Here is a 21,216-nt window from a genome sequence, read left to right on the forward strand (position 1 = left end):
GAAGGTTTATTCAAAAATAAAGTGAATCTCAGCAGTTATAATTTATTATATATAAATTGACATTTTCATCACCAGACACTTGTTAACAGTTTAAGGAAGTTCACAATGTGACATTTATGGAACCAGTTTTCCTTTCGCTCTAGTCAGACCAATTGCACATCACTAGACATGACCTGAACACAACTGCATTCTCAAGATGAGCTGATCATAATAGGCCAGACTTCCCTCACGCAGGTCCACAGGAAGCATAGAATTCTTCTCAGATCCTCCATTGTAAACAAGGCCCTGGGCTTAATTTTGGGCCATCCTCCAAAACAGTGTGAACCTAATGTTAAGGAAACCAGGGAACTAAATGAGCTGAAGTTGGGGGTGTTGCCATCTTTGGAGACCCAGAAATCTTAGAGCAGTGCAAAGGTATCACAGCTCTCCAGGCCATTACTCTTTGCATTGTACCCAGGAAAATGAACATTCCTTGGGTATATAGCAAAAGAAAATCCTGCATGTATAAGTTAAAAAGAAAAAGACATTCTAGTTGCATGCTACAAGATTAAGAGTAAAAAATCTCAATCATTTCATTCTGGTCATGAAAATGATATTTTTGATTTTCCAATGATCATTATTGTCCCCCTGGTGTCTCAGTTGGTAAAGTTAATGTGTAATTCAACCATACAGAACAGAAGGTCCAGGTCTAGTCATCAGTCTGTACTGCATTAGCAGGCATCAGTTTACATGGTAGTACGGGTGCTGCAAATACCCACAGCATTCCTTTGCTGAGAGGAAATAAAAAACAGCCAATTAGGTTCTCACCCTTGACCAGTGACCCTCAATAGAAAGAGAATTTCCTAGAATGTTACATCACAGAAGGAGGCCATTCGATCCATTGACCCATTGTGCCTGTGCTGACTCTTTGGAAGAGCTATCCAATCAGTCCCAGCCTCTGTCCTTTACCATAACCCTGCAAATTTCTCCCTCATAAGCATTTATCCAATTCCCTTTTGAAAGTTACTATCATAACAATTGCATAACAACTCCTCCAGCTCTGCCTCACTTATTTTCTAGTTTCCTCAATGTTGGATTCATGCTGTTTTGGAGGAGGCCTTTGACCTTGTTCACATCATAAATTCTTCTCATCTCCCCGCTGGCCCTTTTGCCAATTACCTTCAATCAGTGTCCTCTGGTTACTCTGGACCCTCCTGCCAGATTCTCCTTATTTACTTTATCAAAACTCCTCCTAGTTTTGAATATATCTACACTGAACATGGGGAGGGGTGCATTATATTTATCTGTAACACTTTTCAGTCAAATAATAGGTTGACATCTGCTGTCTAGACTCAAGCAAAGAATGGGTGTTGAGAACACGATGCCTAGATCATTTCTGGGTCCCAACTGCATTTTTAAAGAGCAGATTCCCCAGCTAGGCCAGAGGCAAGTTTGGCGCCAATTAGTGGCGCCAGGTGCTGCCAGGGTGAAAGAACTGACTACAATCAGCACTCCTGGGCTGCCTGCTGCATCTCACAGTCATCACACTTCACTCTTCAGGTGCTGAGAGAAGCATTTCAGGGATTCCACTGACTATAACCTGATAACTAGTACACAACTATAGCTGGCAAAATGGGCAAGGGTATACAAACTCTGTCCAATCCCTGATTCACAGTGCGTGTACAGTCTGACAGCACACAGGAATGGAGACCATACAGTCTGATAACTGACACCCGAGAATGGGGAACATCATCTTGACTTCAGCCAGTCAGTCCCCAATTCACAAGTCAACTGTTCCCAGTAAATCACAACCAATCACAGGCAAAATTGGCTGACAAAATCAGGTGCCAACTGATTTTCAATTGGATTTCCCGGTTGTTTTCATTGCTCCTGGTGCATGCCAGTTATTCCCAGCCGAGGCTGGTAAGATGTAGTTGCAGTCTTCAACCTGTTTCAACTTATTTTTCCTTCTGGATGAACTACTCACTGTCTTAGTAATAATTTTAAATGGATCAGCTTTTCTCACTACATGCCCAATCAGAGGCAAGAACCTTTCCATGAGCACAATATTTCAAAATTGGGTCAAACCAGTACTACTTCCTTGCATTTACATTCTATAGTGATGAAGTTAAGTACCTTAATGTCTGTTTTGATCACTTTTTTCACTAGTGAGTGGGCACATAATGACTTCTGCCCTTGGACCACAAAACTATTTTCTTTGTAGAGCCACAGAAACTTGCAGCAAAGAAGCCTAACAACCTCAGCTTGTTGCTGGAGCCCATTGCCATTAGCTGGAAACCATCACCCCTGGCTCTTTGTTGGACCTATTGCTAGTGGCTGTTTGCAAGAGTCTGTTGCTTCTGGGACCTTGCTGAAGCCCATAGGATCTGGCCTTTTGAAGGGACTCATCATTTCTTGCTCTTCGTTGGAAAAATTGTGGCCCCACCTCCTTTTAGTGCTTCCCTGTTTACTCTGTCTTCACATCAGCTATTTCTGCTTTCAAAGTTTACACTACGTCTGCTATCATTCTCCCCGCTTCCTTTACCCATTTGTGTACTCTTTAACAATTTTCTGCTCCCTTCATTGTTCACTATACCTGCTAGTTTAACAGCAGCAGATAAGTTCTGTTCATTTATATATGGAGGTGGTTTAGGCAATATGATTTACCAATCATTTCCTATAGCCCTTTCTCTTTTCCTTATTCCCCAAGAGACAGGGAATGCAACCGAAGTTCAGGGTTTGGTTTTGCTTTATGTGAAAGGTACGCAGCAATTGGCTGTGCAAAAAAATGTCTTCAAGGCTGGGCAGCTCCCTCCCAGTAATTCTAATAGTCTTCCAAAGAGCCTTTCCAGAGGTTGCAGTATAGTGGGACGCACACTGCACTATACTGTGTGAGCAAATGTTGCACTGCTCCAGACGTTGCTGTTCTAGAAGCAGAGTTAATTATCTGTGCTGAGGGGGAGAAGGTGAATCTCAGAAGGGCATTTCTTCAAAAAAGATTCCACGTATGGAAAATGAATTAGTTGACAAAAGGAGGCTTTGAAAGTGAGTAAGAGTTTAACAATTAATTTTAGAAACAAAGGAATCTATAACAGAAGGGCAGCTGTATGGCAGAGAAGTTTTTGTCTGTTAATGGGGAAGCTTTTTCTTGCTTGTAAAACTATTGATGTCGCTGAATTACTATGACTACTATTAGACTTTTAGGGAAGACTTATCAAGCTTTTCTAAGCTTTCAAGTAAGAGACGTTAAACAACAATATGCCAGATACATCAAATGTCATATGTGCAGAGAAATATAGTGATTTTTGTGTGTTCAAAATATGAGGATTTAACTGCTGTACACCACAGATAATGGGATATGAATTCCTCTGGGTGATATGTGTAAATACTTTGTAACTGGTTTCCTCTTTTTAATACCTTTTAACGAGGTTATAAACATACTATGAAACCGAACAGGGATAAAATGTTCTTACATACAGATTATTTGGTAAAAAGTTAGATTGTTTAAAGAAAATAAGGGAGGAACAATGTATTGATGTGCTGATAACAATCTGTGTAGTGCTAACAAGTAATATGGCAAACAAGGATTCCTCAAATATTGTTAAATATAATTTTTTTTAAAATCAAGAATTTCGCTTGAAAGAAAGTTCCATGGACTAATTTAGTGGATGATAAATATTAATTGGATTAAGGAAAAACAGATGATATTGTGGTGAAGGAGGGATATATTGAAAGGCTGGCACAGAGAAGCATGTCCTGAGTACGGGGTAATACAAGACATGTAACTGTAGTATGATGGAGCAAGAGGTAATTAGATGGATATATCAAGTTTTGAGAAAGCAGATTTTAAGGTCACAATGGGAAGGACAGTTTTGGAAAAGGTATGTAAAAATGAAAGCCTTTTAACATATTAGTAGAGGTGAAAATGTAAAATCTATTATATCTTAAAAGTTTTGTGCATAGCAAGAACTTCCATTAAGCACCATTCTATCTCCTGCACGGTTTAGCAGTCATACTTAAGATACCAGACTTTGGCTGGCCCTCTGACTCTTGTTGTGAGCAATACCAAAGGTGATCTGCTAGTAGAATAGGAAAATAGCAGCTCAGCACAATAGTTTGTATTCTTCCTTGCAAGCACTGTCCCCCTTCCTTATATTACTGAAATGAAACTTCATTGTCCACATCCGTTGAGGTTCAAAAAAATTAACTACCCTTCAAGCTGTCTCAAGTGCTGAAGGCAAGTGCAAAACATAAGACATGGCAACAAGATAGCTGAATCATACTGGTTATCTCTTTTTGTCTCCTTTTGTTTTGTGTGATGATTCAATACATTTCTCATTGCAATTGCTTGCTGTTCCCTCACAAAATAGGTCAATACCTAGCACAGTGATCCAGTTCACATTCAAACGCCAATTAGATCAATTCCTAATTAATGAGGTTATGGAGGCACACAGGAGTGAGATAAGAAAAAGATGAGGAATTCTGAGCACAAGTGCTGAAACAATTCCCATGGGCTGAATTTTGCCGTCGGCAAGCAGGGGGCGGGGCCCGCTCACCAACACGTAAAATGACACGGGATGACATCGGGCGGAACCCCCGCCATCATCCCGCCCCATTTAAATCTTCAGGAAGGCAGGCCCGCAGCAAAATCAGCTGTGAGCCCGCTGACCTGTCAATGGCCAATTGAGGCCATTGACAGGATCATTAAATCAGTTAAAGGACCTGCCCGTCCAACCTTAAGGTTGGCGGGCAGGCCAGGAGCCCTGGCGGGGAATAGAAAAAACATGAAACCTCATCCACCGGCGGGATGAGGTTTCATGTAGGGATTTAAAAAGTTTAATAAAGTTTTAGTGTAAATTATGAACATGTCCCATCTCATGTAGGGGGACATGTTAAGCATTTTTTTCCCTCTATTTTTAATGTTTTTAGAATTGTCAGAGATCTCCCTGAGGCAGCACTTAGCCTCAGGGAGATGTGCGCTCTTTCGTGTGCATGCGAGAAAAAGCGCACTCTCGCTTTTGGGGAACCCCTCGCCTGCACAGGAAGCGCATAGCGCTTCCTGGCGGACGTCACGCTGGGCGGGCCTTAATTGGCCCGCCCACATAAAATGGCGGCGGGGCCCGCTTCTTTGGCGGGGATTGGCTCCCCATCCGCCGGAGATTGGGTCGGGCCCACCCGCCCGGCAGGCAGAAAACTCTGCCCCATATGACAGAGTGAGATAGATTGACTTAGTTACCTTCTTGTGTTCCTATGCTTGAGCCTTAAATCCAATAAAACTCTTCAAACAGCATGTGGTGAAGCCATTAGCAGGCAGGGAACTCATGATATTCTTTAATCGGTAGGCATAAAGTTATAATAAGTGGCCTGGAAGTAAACTTTAGTTGAGATTTCCAGTTTTCCCAATTACAAGCATTTCATCATTAATGCTGAGTGACAAACAGCCATTTAAAACCTCTCCAATGCAATTAATTATCTTTCTCAGTAAGTGAAAAGTGAGCTCATTAAAATTAGTTCTTATTTAATGGAAAAGGTGATAAAAGTTAAAAAGATAAAAGGTGCTGTGAATTAGGTATTTGAAAAGCACACTGTTTATTAAATGAATGTTGCTAGGGTGATTGGGTGGTACAATGGAGTAAGACACAGTTCTGTTACTATCAAATCCTGAGTTTAAATTCAGCCCAGATTCATGGGTGAAAGTCTCCCTGGTCTATGTGCTCAGACAGCTTCAGCCTAGGTGCACATGGGCTTGAGCGCACAGCACAAAACTGCCCTTAATGCAGCACTAAATTAACACAGAACAGCTAGCATGAGAATCAAAAAATGTCACCCTGGTGCTGGAGGGAGCATGTGCTTGAATTTAGAACTGAATCATTTTGGTGGTGCAGAGTAAGAGGGTTTTCACTTTGAATTTAATTCTATTCTAATATCCCGTGTCTTGGGCACACTGCAGAAAAAGAAAGTAAGAAAAAAAAACTTGATTTAAACTTCCAATTTTCGTGCATTGCACTGCTTCCGCACAAAAGACTGCAGGGCTAGAGAGAAATCAAATGTGAGGTTATGTTATTGTGATTTTCTAAACAGTCTCTAGCTTTAAAACCAAACACATCTTCACCTTTATTTATGGTTACTGGCTCTGGCTGCCTTTGTTGAATGCCTTTGCATTGTCGAATAAAATGATGAGGAGACGGGATCTTGGGTCGTGCCTCATGAAGATTTGGACTTCTTGATAACATACTGGCGGCTGTACTTCAGCTTCCTGGGCTCTAAGCTGGAATTCTCCCTCAACCCACCTCTGCCTCTCTCTCCTATTTTAAGGCATTCCTTAAAACAAGCTTTAACATGCATTTTGACCACCTGACCTAATATCTCTTTATGTGGTCCAGTGTCAGCATTACTTTGATAATGCTGCTGTGAAGTTTTATTCCATTAAAGGAGCTATTTAAATGCAAGTGGCAGTTGTTGATGATAGGGAACTTGTAAACTTCATCTTGGTAAATCACGGAACACTGGTGCTGAATTTATGGATTTTCCCTTTGAACTGCATGTTTTATAACAAAATTCAAATTCTTGTTATTTGATTCTATAAAACCAATTACAATAGTTTCTTTTTATTTTCTTAAAGCTATCATTCCCTATGAATCTTGTACCCTTTAACCATTCCTATTCAGTGTAGTGATGCTTCTCTCAATTCAAATGGTTAAATTAGACAAATATTTCTGAAATTTTTCTGAGAATGTAAATATTTAATGAGTGTAGTCTCCTCTTATTTGATTTGAAAGTTCATCTACAGCGATGTTACAATGAGGTCACCCAGGAACAACGAGACTTTCAGCTTTTCGGAGAGTTATTTAAACATTTCAGGTGCACGAGTTCTGGAACTTGCAGATTCTCCAAAATTGTGCAACTTGTAAGTCAGCTTTAGTACATAAAAGGCAAAACCATGATAGCATAGCTGGGGAAATCAGTTATTTGCTTTGAGGTCCATTTGAGGAGCTAATTTTAGTGCCGTCTAGCTACAAGAGAGCTGGAAGCTTTATAAATTATTTACTTTATAAATACTTGGTCAAATTTCAAGACTTCTTCATTAATGAAAAATCATAAAATCATACAACACAGAAGGAGGCCATTTGGCCCATCGTGCGAGTGCCAGGTTTCTGAAGGAGCAATCTAATTATTCCCATTTCCCTGCTCTTTCTCCATAGCCCTGTTTACTTTTCAAGTACTTATGCTATTCTAATTTCAAAACGACTATTGAATCCGATTCCACCAACCTCACAGGCAGTGTATTTCAGGTCTTGACTACGTAAAAAAAAACTCATCTTTGTCCTTGCTTCTCTTGCCAATTATCTTAAATATGTACCCTTTAGTTACTGACTGTCCTGCCAATGGAAGGAGTTCTCCCTATCTACGCTATCAAAATGCTTTATAAAGGCTTTCCAATGATATATAATTTAGCTGTATCCGTCAGACTCCTGGGGGAAAATAAAGTGTAAAGTGCATTACTATTAATGCTACTTTCAGCTTGTAAACCAAAGAAAAATATAATCCATTTGAGAACTTACTACACTACATCCAGCAGCCTGTACATATGGAATCTAAATAGCCCACCTACCTGTCAACTGCATTCGCAAGGTATGGGCAGGACAGCAAGGGATCAAAAAAAGTATAGTGGGCTTGAAAAGGGAGCTTTTATAATGCAAACTTGAATTGGGGCTCAGAGAACAACAAACTCTAAGTGAGGAGTTCCATGGGGCCAACAAATAAAGTTGAAATTAGTGATGGAGCTTGGCTTTGAGAGACTACAAGTACACTGCTTCATAGTCCAAGATGAACAAAGGCAAGGAGAGGGTGCCAGTGAGAGACAAGGGTGCCAGTGAGAGACATGGGCACCAGAATCGGACTACTAATCATAACTGCAGGCCCAAGTGAACCAACTTGACAGTGACCATAGAAATTAGGCCATAGGACTGTGGCTGAGAAATTTGATTGTGCTGTGCCCATTTTTTTAGGCACCAAACAGATGCGTAAGCCTCCAATGTGGTGAGCAGGAACCATTTTGATGCAGAAGTGTGTCACGTGCCATATTCTACTGCCATAGGTATCCAGAGCACCTTCTAGACTATTTAAAGCAATGAAAAATTTGTTTAGATAAGGGTCCTTATTTACCAAGCTTATTAGAGTGCTCTTTTTCAATTTTTTTTATGTCTTAGTGCCTGATGAGCTACATGCTAAACATATTATATCAAAACCGCTACAAAGTTACAAAAAAGGAATGAAACAGGACAGACCACCTGGCATCAACCTAGGCACCGGAAACGACAATGGCAAACTCAGCCCTGTCGACCCTGCAAAGTCTTCTTGAGTCAAAGAAAGCAAATTTATTAACCACTAAACCAGAGGTAAATAATAAATGTGAAGTGAAGCCTTAGGCCCTCATGCAGTCATTCAGACGCACACACACACACACACACACGTTTCAGAAATAAGGGGGGTGGGGCTAGAGTCCAATAACAAAAAAGGCAAAAGAAGATATGGTTACGTGTCTCCCTGTCGCTTGCCATTTCAACACTCCACCCTGCTCTCATGCCCACATGTCCGTCCTTGGCCTGCTGCAATGTTCCAGTGAAGCTCAACACAAACTGGAGGAACAGCACTTCATCTTCCGACTAGGCACTTTATAGCCTTCCGGATTGAATATTGAGTTCAACAATTTTAGATCATGAACCCACTCCTCCATCCCCACCCCCTTTCCGATCCCCCTTTTTTCCAATAATTTATATAGATTTTTCTTTTCCCACCTATTTCCATTATTTTTAAATGTATTTCCATCCATTGTTTTATCTCTACCTTTTAGCCTATTTCGATCCCTTCCCCCCACCCCACCCCCACTAGGGCTATCAGTACCTTGCTCGTCCTGCTTTCTACCCTTAATGTCACCGATTAGCACATTCCTTAGCTAATATCACCACCTGACGTCAACACCTCTTTGTCCTTTTGCCTGTGGCATCTTTTGGTAATCTCCACCTATCACTGGCCCTCTATCCAGCTCTACCTGTCCCACCCCCCCTTAAACCAGCTTATATTTCACCTCTCTTCTATTTTTCATTAGTTCTGTTGAAGAGTCATACGGACTCGAAACGTTAACTGTATTCGTCTCTGCAGATGCTGTCAGACCTGCTGAGTTTTTCCAGGTATTTTTATTTTTGTTTTTGTTTTGGATTTCCAGTATCCTCAGTTTTTTGCTTTTATCTTAGTGTTTAATTGACTGCCACTTCTCTTCAAGGAATGCCTACCTTGAAGAAGTATTGATCTTCTCTCCGTCAGGATTTTCGTATCTCTCTTTTGCCTTGTTCACCTTCATTGCTTTCCATTTCTCTCCTGGTGCTTGACAAGATGTTTACTAAAATCCGCTTTCACAGCCATATTTCCCTCAGTAACTGTCTCCGTCTCCGACTTACCCCACGTGGATTTCAACTGAAGTTCCGTCCCTCATGTTTTGAACCCACCCAGGATTATAGGTATCTCTGGGATATACAAAGCTCCTCGTCGCATCCTGAGAACCACACTCAGTGCCATGAGCCACCATATGAAGACACTCGACCTCTCCCTCCAGCAGCACCAACGCACCCTATTTCTAAGCTGCCCGGGCCCCCGCTTTCATTTTATTCTTCATCTCATCCGACGCCTCAACAAGAAACTTTGTCTCTTTCTTTCAGGTGCAAAGGAACGCAAGCTCCAACAACTCAGTGACACCAACGCCCATCCAGGACCCTCCACCCCTGCCCGTCCCTCTGTCCCCATCCTGTCTTCCAATCCCAGCCCCGGTTGTGTATTCACCATAACCCCTGACCTTCCCCTCTCTGATGCTGAACGTTCAGTACTCAGTTTCATACCCATACACCCTCATCTCAATGAATTTCGGGCTCAGCACGATGCTGAAATCTTCTTCCGCCACCTTCGTCTCCACGCTCACTTCTTTGGGCAGGAGTCCCCTCCACGTTCAACAGATCTTTTTACCCAACTCCAATATTTTTCCTCCACCTGGACCCCTCCCTATGGATTCTTAACTTCTCTTGATCTTTTCATTGAGAACTGTCGGCGTGACATCAGTCGACTCAATTTCTCTGCTCCTCTCACCCACTCTAACCTGTCTCTCTCTGAACTTGCTGCACTCCGTTCTCTCAGGTCCAACCCTGACATTGTCATCAAACCTGCTGACAAGGGTGGTGCTGTTGTTGTCTGGCGCTTTGACCTCTACCTCGCAGAGGCTGAGCGTCAACTCGCAGATACTTCCTCCTACCTCCCCCTGGACCATGACCCCATCACTGAACATCAAGCCATTGTTTCCAGGACTGTCACTGACCTCATCTTCTCTGGAGATCTTCCTTCCACAGCTTCCAATCTGATAGTCGCCCAACCTCAGACGGCCCGCTTCTACCTCCTACCCAAAATCCACAAACAGGACTGCCCCGGCAGACCGATCATGTCAGCCTGTTCCTGCCCCATGGAACTCATTTCTTGCTATCTTGACTCCATTCTCTCTCCCCTTGTCCAGTCCCTTCCCACTTACATCCATGATTCCTCTGATATCCTACATTGTATCAACAATTTCCAGGTCCCTGGCCCCAACTGCCTCCTCTTCACCATGGACGTCCAATCCCTCTACACCTCCATACCCCACCGAGATGGTCTAAGGCTCTCCGCTTCTTCCTCGAACAGAGGCCTGAACAATCCCCATCCACCACTACTCTCCTCCGTCTGGCTGAACTTGTTCTCTCACTGAACAATTTCTCCTTAAAATTATATTTTCAGAAATAAAGGGGATAGCCTCATGACAAGGGTGAGAGAGAAGCAATGAGGGGAAAAAAAACAGGATAGGTTTTGAAGAACCCCTATGTGGCATGTTCTTCATAGTTTCCTGAATATGCCCCAGCCCACAATAGCAAGCATTCTTTCTTCAAAGGGTTAGAAGATGTGCTGGCAGGCAACCTCCTACTGCAAGAAAGAAGGGACTTTGTTCATGATAGTTTTGTGTGGTGATTGAATCACAGGGCTGAATTTTATGGCCCCCTGCTGGTGTATTTGAAGAGGGGAGGGGAGAGCTTACAAAGTAAAGGGAATGGCCAGCCCTTTGCCTTCACACCCACCCCAGACCTGCCCTCCATATTACAGGGGCCGGGTAAGGGGGCAGGCAGCCTGCCCACCCTTAGGTCTATTGGGGCCTCAACCAGCCTCTGCCTCAATGTTTTGTTCTGTGAGGGAACTTAGGCAAATAGCACGGCAGCTTTGACAGCATGGCTGCTCTTGGGCAGGAAATGGGCAGGGGGTACCTCCGTTGGGGGAGTCCCTATGCCCATTGGGGCACCCCCATCCAAGATTGTATCTGCTCCCTATCCGTTCAACTCCCCCCACCCCTGGCCTATCTAACATGACCCCCACCCACCCCCCTCCCACTCGCTGGCGTCTCCCAGCCGGGCCCACCCAAAATCCCTGGACTTATCTCAAGTTTGGGAAACATCTCTTCTTCTCCGGGCATTGCTTGTAGTCACAGCAGTAGCCATTACTCTCTCCCAGCAGCCAGGTTTCTGGTTGGCAAGCTGCCGATTGATTTTAGGTCAGGTGTGTGAGTAATCCATATCTTTATAAAACCCATCCCATAGAATAGTGCAACACAGAAGGAGGCAATTTGGCCCATTGAGTCTGCACCAGCTCTTTCGAAGAACAATTCCCTTGCTCTCCATCAATATGCCTGCAATTTCTCCTACTTCAAGTATTTATCCAATTTCCTTTTGAAGGTCACGATTGATTTTGTATCCTCCACCCTATCAGGTACTGCATTCCAAATGCTAAGCACTTGTTGGCTAAAATGTTTTCCTAATTTCACCATGCACTAGTTCTTTTGCTATTTGCCCACTGCACCTGATGATTATTGACCTTTCAACCATGGGAAATAGTTTGTCTTTAATTTGATCTACCTAAACCCTTCATTATTTTAAATACCTCAATTTAATCACCTCTTAGCCTTCTCTGCTCTAAGGAAAAAACCCCAGCTTCTCCAGCCTATCCACATAATTGTAATCCCTTATCCCTAAAGCCATTCTTCTGTACCCTCTCCAAAGCCTTCACGTCCTTCATAAAGTGTGGTGCCCAGAATTGGACACAATTCTCCAGGTGGGGCCTAGCTAATGATGTATTTAGGTTTAGCATAATTTCCTGGCTTTTGTACTCTTTGCCTCTATTTATAAACCCCAGAATCCCATATACTTTGTTAACTTGCTCTGCTATCTTCAAAGGTTTGTGTGCAATCGACCCCTTTAAAATTGTGCCATTTGGCTTTATTGTTTCCTCTCATTCTTCATACCCATTCCATCAGCTGTCCATGTCCTCTTGAAAATCTATGACTATCTTTCTTACTGTTTACTACACTTTCAAGATTCATGTCATCTGTAAATTTCAAAGTTATGCCATGTACCTACAAGTCTCATTGTACCCAGTTTGGCTGTAGTCCTAGTACTGAACCCTGGGGAACCCCTTTAATCACATTTTGGTTTAATGTTTGTAAGGTTCCTTTAAACTTTGTCCTTGGTTTTACAGCTGACCTGACTTAGGGGCTGTGCCTGATTTATCCCTTATTGTGTTAATTTAGTTTATTGTTTTAACTCTGAAAGAGATACTGAACCCTGGGGATCACCACTGTATATCTCCTGCAGTCTGACAATTATCCATTCACCACAACTCTCTGGTTTCTATTCCATAGCCAATTTTGTATCCTTCCTTTACTGCCCATTTTGTCCAATAGTTTTCAATTTTTCTAAAAAATCTAATATGTCGTAGTTTATCAAAGGCCTTTTGCAAGTCCATGTTCGCAACATCGATTGATCTGCCCTCATCCACCTTCACTGTTATCTAATCCAAAACCTCAATCATGTCAGTGAAATATAATTTGCCCTTAAACCCGTACTGGTTCTCTTTTATTAATCCATGATTGTCTAAGTGGTTGTTAATTTTCTCCCAGGTTATTGTTTCTAAAAGCTTCCCCATCACCAATGTCACACTGACTGGCCTGTAATTGCCAGGACAATCCTTCTCCCCTTTTTTGAACAATGGTGTAACATTTGCAATTCTCTGAGATCTGGGCAAGATTGGAACAGTGTGGCCAGCAACTTCGCAATTTCTACATTTGTTTCTCTCAGCAATCTAGGATGCACCCAACCCAATTGGGTGACTCTAGGACTTCTTTATCATTTTTATCTGATCCAGTATCCCAACTACCTCCATGTTTATCATAGTTTTGACAAAGCCATCTTCTTTGGTAAACTCTGATATGAAGTATTCACTTGATGCCTCAACCATGCGTTCTGCCTTCACTAATAGAATTCCATTTTGGACGCTAATCTGCCCCCAACCTTCCTCTGCCAACCTTTTTACTGTTTATATGCCTATGGAAGACTTTTGGATTTTCTTCTATGTTGGCCACCAATTTGTTCTTGTAGTGGCTCTTCACCATCATTTTCTTTATTCGCCTCTCCTCTGTACGTTTTATGTATAACCTGATTCTTCCTTGTATTATCAAACTGACATCTGCCATATGCCCCCTTTCCCCCACTTTCCAGTTCCTTCTTGATTACAGGACCTCTGGCTTTGCTTCTCCTCCCTTTCTTCCCTCATAGGTCAATGTTTGGTATTGAGCTTCGAGGACATGGGAAATATTCCAGGTAGTGACACTGGAAGTGGTGCAGTGCGCAGATAGGATAAGTGTAGTATTCTTGGCGATTATGGTGAGTTCCTTGAATTTCTTGCAAGCTATGTCCTTGGAGCTAAATTCCCAGTATTGACCTCTTCCATAACTTCTTCTCATTGTCAGTGTGTTGTTACCTGGAGGGTATTCTGCTCCGTGGAAGAGAGAAGATCTCCCTCCTCAAGTCCACTGCCAATATCAGGACCTCCAACACAACATCCAGGAATCTTTGGACTTGATCTGCAGGTCTTGCAACCATTTCTCTCCTTACAAGTTTTCTCTGTTGTCTGTAGCCAGTGCGCATCTTCTCTTTAAGTGATGCTGGCTGCCTTTGGTTGACATCAGAGATGCCCAATATCCAGCCCCCAACACAACCGTGCAGTCAATGAATGGTGTGGGTAATGTTGGCCACATGCCTGACTCTTGATAATAAGCAGACAGGATGAATACTACATGCTGTGCAGGACCACAGTAAAAGGTGCATGACCAACCCTCTATATTCCTATTCCTAGGCACAATCAAATCTTTACACCTGGCATCACCCCACAGCCAATTGATTATGGCATTCTGCCCATGAAGTTGTAACTGTCAATGGCAGTTAAATAAGTAGTTAATGCTTTAGTCACATGTCCACCAGTTTCATCCTCCTTCCTGTTGAACAGCAACAACTTAATATGACTGCCTATTACCACTAGAGGATAGGTATCGACAGGACTGGAAAAGCAATATTTTTTGCCCATCTGGTTGAACCCAAAGTTGAAAACCAGAACACACCATTCACTAACTTTATCACTCAATTGATGCTGTAACCCAAATGCCAATGCAACTCACTCAGAAAATTACTGATGGTGTCAATCTCAAATTGCTTCCCTGGACAGTTTACGTGAAATATGTATCACTCAATGTGTAGCATCTTATCTGTCCATTCACTATACCTCTTTGGAGCTGCAACCTATGTTCCATTATTTTCATTCTCAGGATCATATTAAATAGTTTCTTAGAGTTCAAAGTTTTGATACATTGAAGTGTCTTGAAAAACACAATAATATCCACTTGCAGTGTTCTCTTCTCAAACTTCATAATTCAACTGTTTAATCCCAGTTATCAGCACTGTGGCAATATAAAACTAATTAGTGGCATTGATGGGGCCGTCTCAGTGTACCAATATCATGATGATGTCTCATCTAACTGGTTCAAATGACTTTAAATGTGAAAATCTTTGAAGATACGCATGTGACTGTTGTAGGTTATAGGGCCCTGTGCTGAAATATGCCCATGCATAATAAGCCATGAAAGATCTATAACGTACAAAGGCTTGGCATGGACCAGTGGCGAGTCTACAACAGGCTAATCAGTAACATGTTGTGGTATGCATACTTGTGCCATCTACCCAGGGGTGGTGTTCAGTTATTTCTGGCCTCTTGCGCATTTCCAATTTTCATCACTTCACCATTGGCAGCTGCTCCAAGCTCTGGAATTTCCTCTCTAGACATTTTTGCCACTCTACCTCTGTCTCTGTTTTTAAGATGCTCCTCAATTCCTACTTCTTGATCAAGTATCTGTTCACCTGTCCTAATATCACTTTATTTGGACTGGTGTCAAATTTCATTTGATAACACTCCTGTGAGTTGTTACCTTTCTTGGCAGCCTCCTTAAGGTGTGTCATTTTCTTCTGCATAGGTTCCCGGTTTTGGAGTTGGTGTGCAACATTTACTCTGGCTGCCACCTCCTGCCAGCACAATAAATTGCTGTAGCCTGGAGTGCCAAACAGCATGCCATCCAACCCTCACCCAGCATCCACCTCATCCACTGGCACTTTCACTTTGCTAGTCATCATTCCGGTGATACACGGTTTCATCAGTCCAACCCGCCTTCTCCTTGGAGTTTTGTTGGCCCTCCTTTTTCTTGATTCTTATCTTTGGACAGGATGAAAAAGTTCTCTCCACTGACCCCATCTTTACATGGGTTTTCTTTCAAAAGTTGCTCATGGACGTGTATCTTCTTGTGATAGGTTTGCCAGGGCTTCTCATATTTTTCTGCAATAGTCATGATGCTATGACCATGAGACTTTGCATAATACTGCCACTAAAATATCACCATGATACGTGTATACAATTGCGTAGTGCTTTCTGCTCTTGGCTGCAATGGCTAGTTGCCCTTTAAAGCTGGATTCTTTGCCAGGAAATAGATGACAAAGTTCAGTCAAGAAGCTTAGTCAAACAGAAGAGAATCAAACCAAGCTGAACAGGAGGTCAGAACCTTGGCCAGCTCATGCATCCCTAATTTTGAGATTCACCATTTTTGTTCATTATCCCAAAAGGAACATAATTGCAATAGTGGGTGAGGTCGTGGTGGATATTATTTCCAAGGAATACGTCAATGTTGATTTTTATTTAGAAGGCTGACATCTGAGGATGGTTCTATAAAGCTGTGTAGCTCAAGTTGGCCACAATGCTGGATTTGACATGGAATTTGCTACAGGAGAGAGTAGTGATGTTATCCCCCTATCAGACCCCGCCCCCCCGAACCCGCTACAGTTAAGGCAAGAGGAAAAACCATTGTATCTGAGGTTTTCACATAACCCTGAAGCAGTTCAGAACATTTTGTAGTGAGTCTTGTTCATGGCTAAACTATTCATTTTTATAACCATTTTATGAAGGGAGATGAAGTTTGGCTGTGGGTCAGGGTTAAAATGGAATATCATCTCCTGTGATCGAGCAAAAGTCTATCTCAGACTATAGTGATTTCCTTACAGATCCAGCTGTTTCAGTATGTGGCTGTAGATTGTGAAGTGAATTGTTTGTACAATGGCCCTGCTCAGTTTTCTCAACCGTCCAAATAACTTCCATAAGAGAAAACCTCTGTTGTAAAGTTTATGAATGTTCTACTTCAGCAGTGCCAAAAAGTTATAATTTTGGTTGGATGACATGATATTAAAAGTTCTCAAAGTGTGGGATGCTACAAGGTCACCGGGCAAATCGTGAAATTCAATTACAAGACCACAACGTGTATTCTCTCCAGCTTGAGGAAGCAGCTTGCTGTGTTGAGATTTAAAAATGATTGTTAAACTGTTGTGCAAAAATATCAAATTGCAGGGCCCACGACCATTCCATCCATTTCCTGAACTTCTGTCCTCACCCCTTCCCCTCCCTCCCAGAGCCCCTTGTTCTCACCTTCCACCCATCAAGCCTCCACGTTCAGTCGAACATATTTCACTATTTCCACCACCTGCGGCATGATGCCTCTACTGCACACATTTTCTCTTCCCTTCCCTTTTTAGCATTCTGAAGGGACTGCTCCCATGAGATACCCTGCTCACCTTCTCTTCCGCTTCCATTACCATACCACCTTCTCAAGCAAGTGCAGGAGATGTAACACCAGCCTTTTTACCTTCTTCCTTCTCACCTTTCAGGGCCCCAAGGTGAAACAGCAATTTACTTATACTTCCTTCAATCCAACTGTATTTGCTGATCATGATACAACATTCTCTATATTGGGGAATACCAAACTTAAATTGTGTGATCACTCAGTCCATAAGGGTAACCCGAGGTTCTGGTGGCCCTGCCCCACTCCCATTCTGACCTCTCTGTCCTCGGCCTCCCCCACTGTTACAATGAAGCCCAGTGGAACAATACCTCATCTTTTGATTAGGCACTTAGCAGCCACCTGGACTCAAACCTTGATTTCAACAATCTCAGATCATAACCAGCAGATGCTGGTAATGGTTCTGCTGCTGCCATTCCTCTAGGCATATTGTTTATTTATTTACTTGTCCCTTTAGCATCAACTTTAACCTTGCATCAACATCATCTCTTTTGTCATTTTATGTCTCCCACCTTCCACCCTATCACACCCTTATGTATTAAAACACATGGACTTATGATTAGAGCCTCAAATGTCTCATCAAAGGCATGTAAATATAAGAGTTTCTTTTATTCTGCCTTTCTTGCAAAATCAACACATTTATTTTTATCGCACAGGGCATTTATTTCAAATATGTGAATATTTTAGGATTTCTTTATACTCTATAATGCTGAGAAGAATTCTGTGCAATTTTCTGGAGTCTCATATGTTCTGGTTGTCAGGCATTGTGAATTGTTTATATTGCTCTGTTAACTGGTTTAAATCACACCAAATGCAGTATGGCTCAGTACTTCATATGGCCTTTTGAAGTATCAGGAGTTTTATCCTTAAACTTGAAAGTGACTATTAGTATATGCATTGCCAATACTATCGGTTTAAGAAGTGCTTAATTGCTGTGAAATGCTGCTCTGCCCATCAATTAAGTGGTTTGAGCAACATGTGAGTTAAAATGCTTATCACCTCAGGAATCATGTGGTAGACTGAAGTTTGATGCAACTATTTCAATGCAGTTTTTCAATTTGGCCCAACTATGATCTGAACTTGAGGTCTTTGAGCTTATGTACATACTTTCAAGGTCTGAAACCTGTGTCTTTATTCAAAAAAAAAAGCACGAGGACAATTTTGTTATGTGTTCGGACAACCCACCCTATTTCCAGGGAAAGGGTTCTGCAGTCTGCCAATGAATACCATTGGTCATAAGCTTCAAATTAAACTTTGCAGAATGTCCTTACTCTCCCACCCCCACCACACCCCAATTTCCAGCCCCACTTTTAATTATTGACCAGAGAATCCCCTGAGCTCCAGTTAGGAGAGGAGATGGAAGACTGGAGGACTGGTCAGGACTTGGAAAAAAGCAAATCTATTTTCTCCATGTGAACAGCAATGGCCAACTGTAGGGGTGACACTTCAGCTGGCCATTGTGGTCTCACACACAAACATATAGATCTCAAGTGTGTGTTTGTCACAGTGGTGAGATAGAAGCAGGCACTTGCATTTTGCTATTTTGAAACTGGGTGCCTGACTTTTTTGTATTGGACTTGCCAGCTCCTTTGTTATTCTTTAGCACACAAGTACATCTCTCTCTTACTCTTTTTTTCATTCTTCCCTTCTCTCTTTTTAACTGTCACTCTTTTCATTCTGTCTCTCACTTCCTTTCTCACTTACTTTTCCTCTCTTACTCTCTGTCACGAGTCAACTAGGCATTGAAGCAATGTTTCTATTCAGCCACACAAATCATTTCACCAATGCCTGATCACTGAGAATATGAGATCAACTGACTGCTACATTCTTTTGCAATGTGCATGATGTTTCAGCCAATCAGGGGCAAATGTTACTTTATATGTGCAACATTTTACCTGTCTGGCAAAGTGTGACATTTCTCAATTGCGTAAATGTGTCATTTTGAGGTCTGATAAACATGAACCAGGTGCAATACCTTTCATTTATTTACACTTTTAATTTTGATTAAGTTTGTGCTGATCAAGTTAAGAAAGAATAGCAAAGAATGGTACACTTATTAACTTTTAGCATCTAGTGCCAGCATCAAAGGTTCAGGAACCTAGGAAAGGATTTGCTTCTGACTCAAGGACTCCTAAATGACATAGCTGCTAGACTAACTCTGTGGCAGGTGGTGAGGGAACCAACAAGAAGGAAAAATATACTGACCTCATCCTCAACAACCTGCCTGCCGCAGATGCATCTGTCCATGACAGTATTGGTAGGAGTGACCACTGCACAGTCCTTGTGGAGACGAAGTCCCGTCTTCACATTGAGGATACCATCCATTGTGTTCTGTGGCACTACAACTGTGCTAAATGAGATAGATTTCGAACAGATCAGGCAACTCAAATTAGGCATCCATGAGGTGCCGTGGGCCAGCAGCAGCTGCAGAATTGTACTCACCAAAATCTGTGACCTCATGGCCCAGCATATTCCCCACTCTACCCTTCCCACCAAGCCGGGGGATCAACCCTGGTTCAATGGAGAGTGTAGGATGGCATGCCAGGAGCAGCACCAGGCATACCTAAAAATGAGGTGTCAACCTGGTTAAGCTACAGCACAGGACTACTTGTGTGCCAAACCGCATAAGCAGCAAGCAACACATAGATCTAAGCGATTCCACGACCATCGGATCAGATCTAAGCTCTTGTAGTCCTTCCACATTCAGTCGTGAATGATGGTGGACAATTAAACAACTCACTGGAGGAGGAGGCTCCACAAATATCCCCGTCTTCAATGATGGGGGAGCCAAGCACACCAGTGCAAAAGATAAGGCTGAATCATTTGGAAGAACCTTCAGCCAGTGCTGAGTGGATGATCCATGATGGCCTTATCCGGAGGACCCCAGCTTCACAGATGGCAGTCTTCAGCCAATTCGATTTACTCCATGTGATATCAAGAAATGGCTGAAGGCACTGGATACTGCAAAGGCTATGGGCCCTGACAATTAAAAAAAAAAATTTGTTCATGGGATGTGGGCTTTGCTGGCTAAGCCTCAAATCAGATCAGGATTTTTTAATATATTTGTTCACAGGATGTGGGTATCACAGACTAGACCAGCATTTACTGCCCATCCCTAATTGCCCTTGAGAAGGTGGTGGTGAGCTGCTTTCTTGAACCGCTGCAGTCCATGTGGTGTAGGTACACCAACAATCTGTTAGGAAGGGAGATCCAAGATTTTGACCTAGCGACAGTGAAGTAAAGGCGATATATTTCCAAGTCAGGATGGTGAGTGACTTGGAGGGGAACTTCCAGGTGGTGGTGTTCCCATCTATCCGCTGCCTTTATCCTTCTAGATGATAGTGGTCGTGGGTTTGGAAGGTGGTGCTGAAGGAGCCTCAGTGAATTCCTGCAGTGTGCCTTGTAAATGGTACACACTGCTGCTACTGTGTTGGTGGTGGAGTGAGTGAATGTTTGTGGATGTGGTGCCAATCAAGTGGACTGCTTTGTCCTGGACTGTGTCAAGCTTCTTTAGTGTTGTAGAAGCTGCATTCATTCTGGCAAGTGGGGAGTATTCCATCACACTCCTGATTTATGCCCTGTAGATGGTGGACAGGTTTGGGGGGTCAGGAGGTGGGTTACTCATCGCATCTTACCTGCTCTTGTAGCCACAGTATTTATATGGCTAGTCCAGTTCAGTTTCTAGTCAATAGTAACCCCCAGGATGTTGATAGTGTGGGATTCAGTGATGGTACTGCAATTGAACATCAAGCGGCAATGGTTGGATTCTCTCTCGTTGGAGATGGTCATTGCCTGACACTTGAGTGGTGGGAATGTTACTTGCCACTTGTCAGCCCTATCCTGGATATTGTTCAGGTCTTGCTGCATTTGGATGTGGACTGCTTCAGTATCTGAGGAGTTGCAAATGGTGCTGAACATCGTGCAATCATCAGCGAACATCCCCACTTCTGACCTTATGATGGAAGGAAGGTCATTGATGAAGCAACTGAAGATGGTTGGGCTGAGGACCCTGAGGAACTCCTGCAGTGATGTCCTGAAGCTGGGATCACTGACCTCCAACAACCACAACCATCTTCCTTTGTGCTCCAACCAGTGGAGAGTTTGCCCCCTGATTCCCATTGACTCCAGCTTTGTTTGGGCTCCTTGCTGCCACTCTCTGTCAAATGCTGCCTTGA

At 42.7% G+C, this 21,216-nt stretch overlaps 1 long non-coding RNA gene across 2 annotated transcripts in view; it reads right to left on the minus strand.

The window, feature by feature from the left end:
- Window positions 1-21,216, minus strand: part of LOC144684220 (uncharacterized) — a 151,465-nt gene that overhangs the window by 100,573 nt on the left and 29,676 nt on the right. The gene's annotated exons all lie outside the window — the stretch shown is intronic.

This window comes from Cetorhinus maximus, chromosome 9 (assembly GCF_964194155.1).
Source record: "Cetorhinus maximus chromosome 9, sCetMax3.hap1.1, whole genome shotgun sequence".
Classification (NCBI taxonomy): domain Eukaryota; kingdom Metazoa; phylum Chordata; class Chondrichthyes; order Lamniformes; family Cetorhinidae; genus Cetorhinus; species Cetorhinus maximus.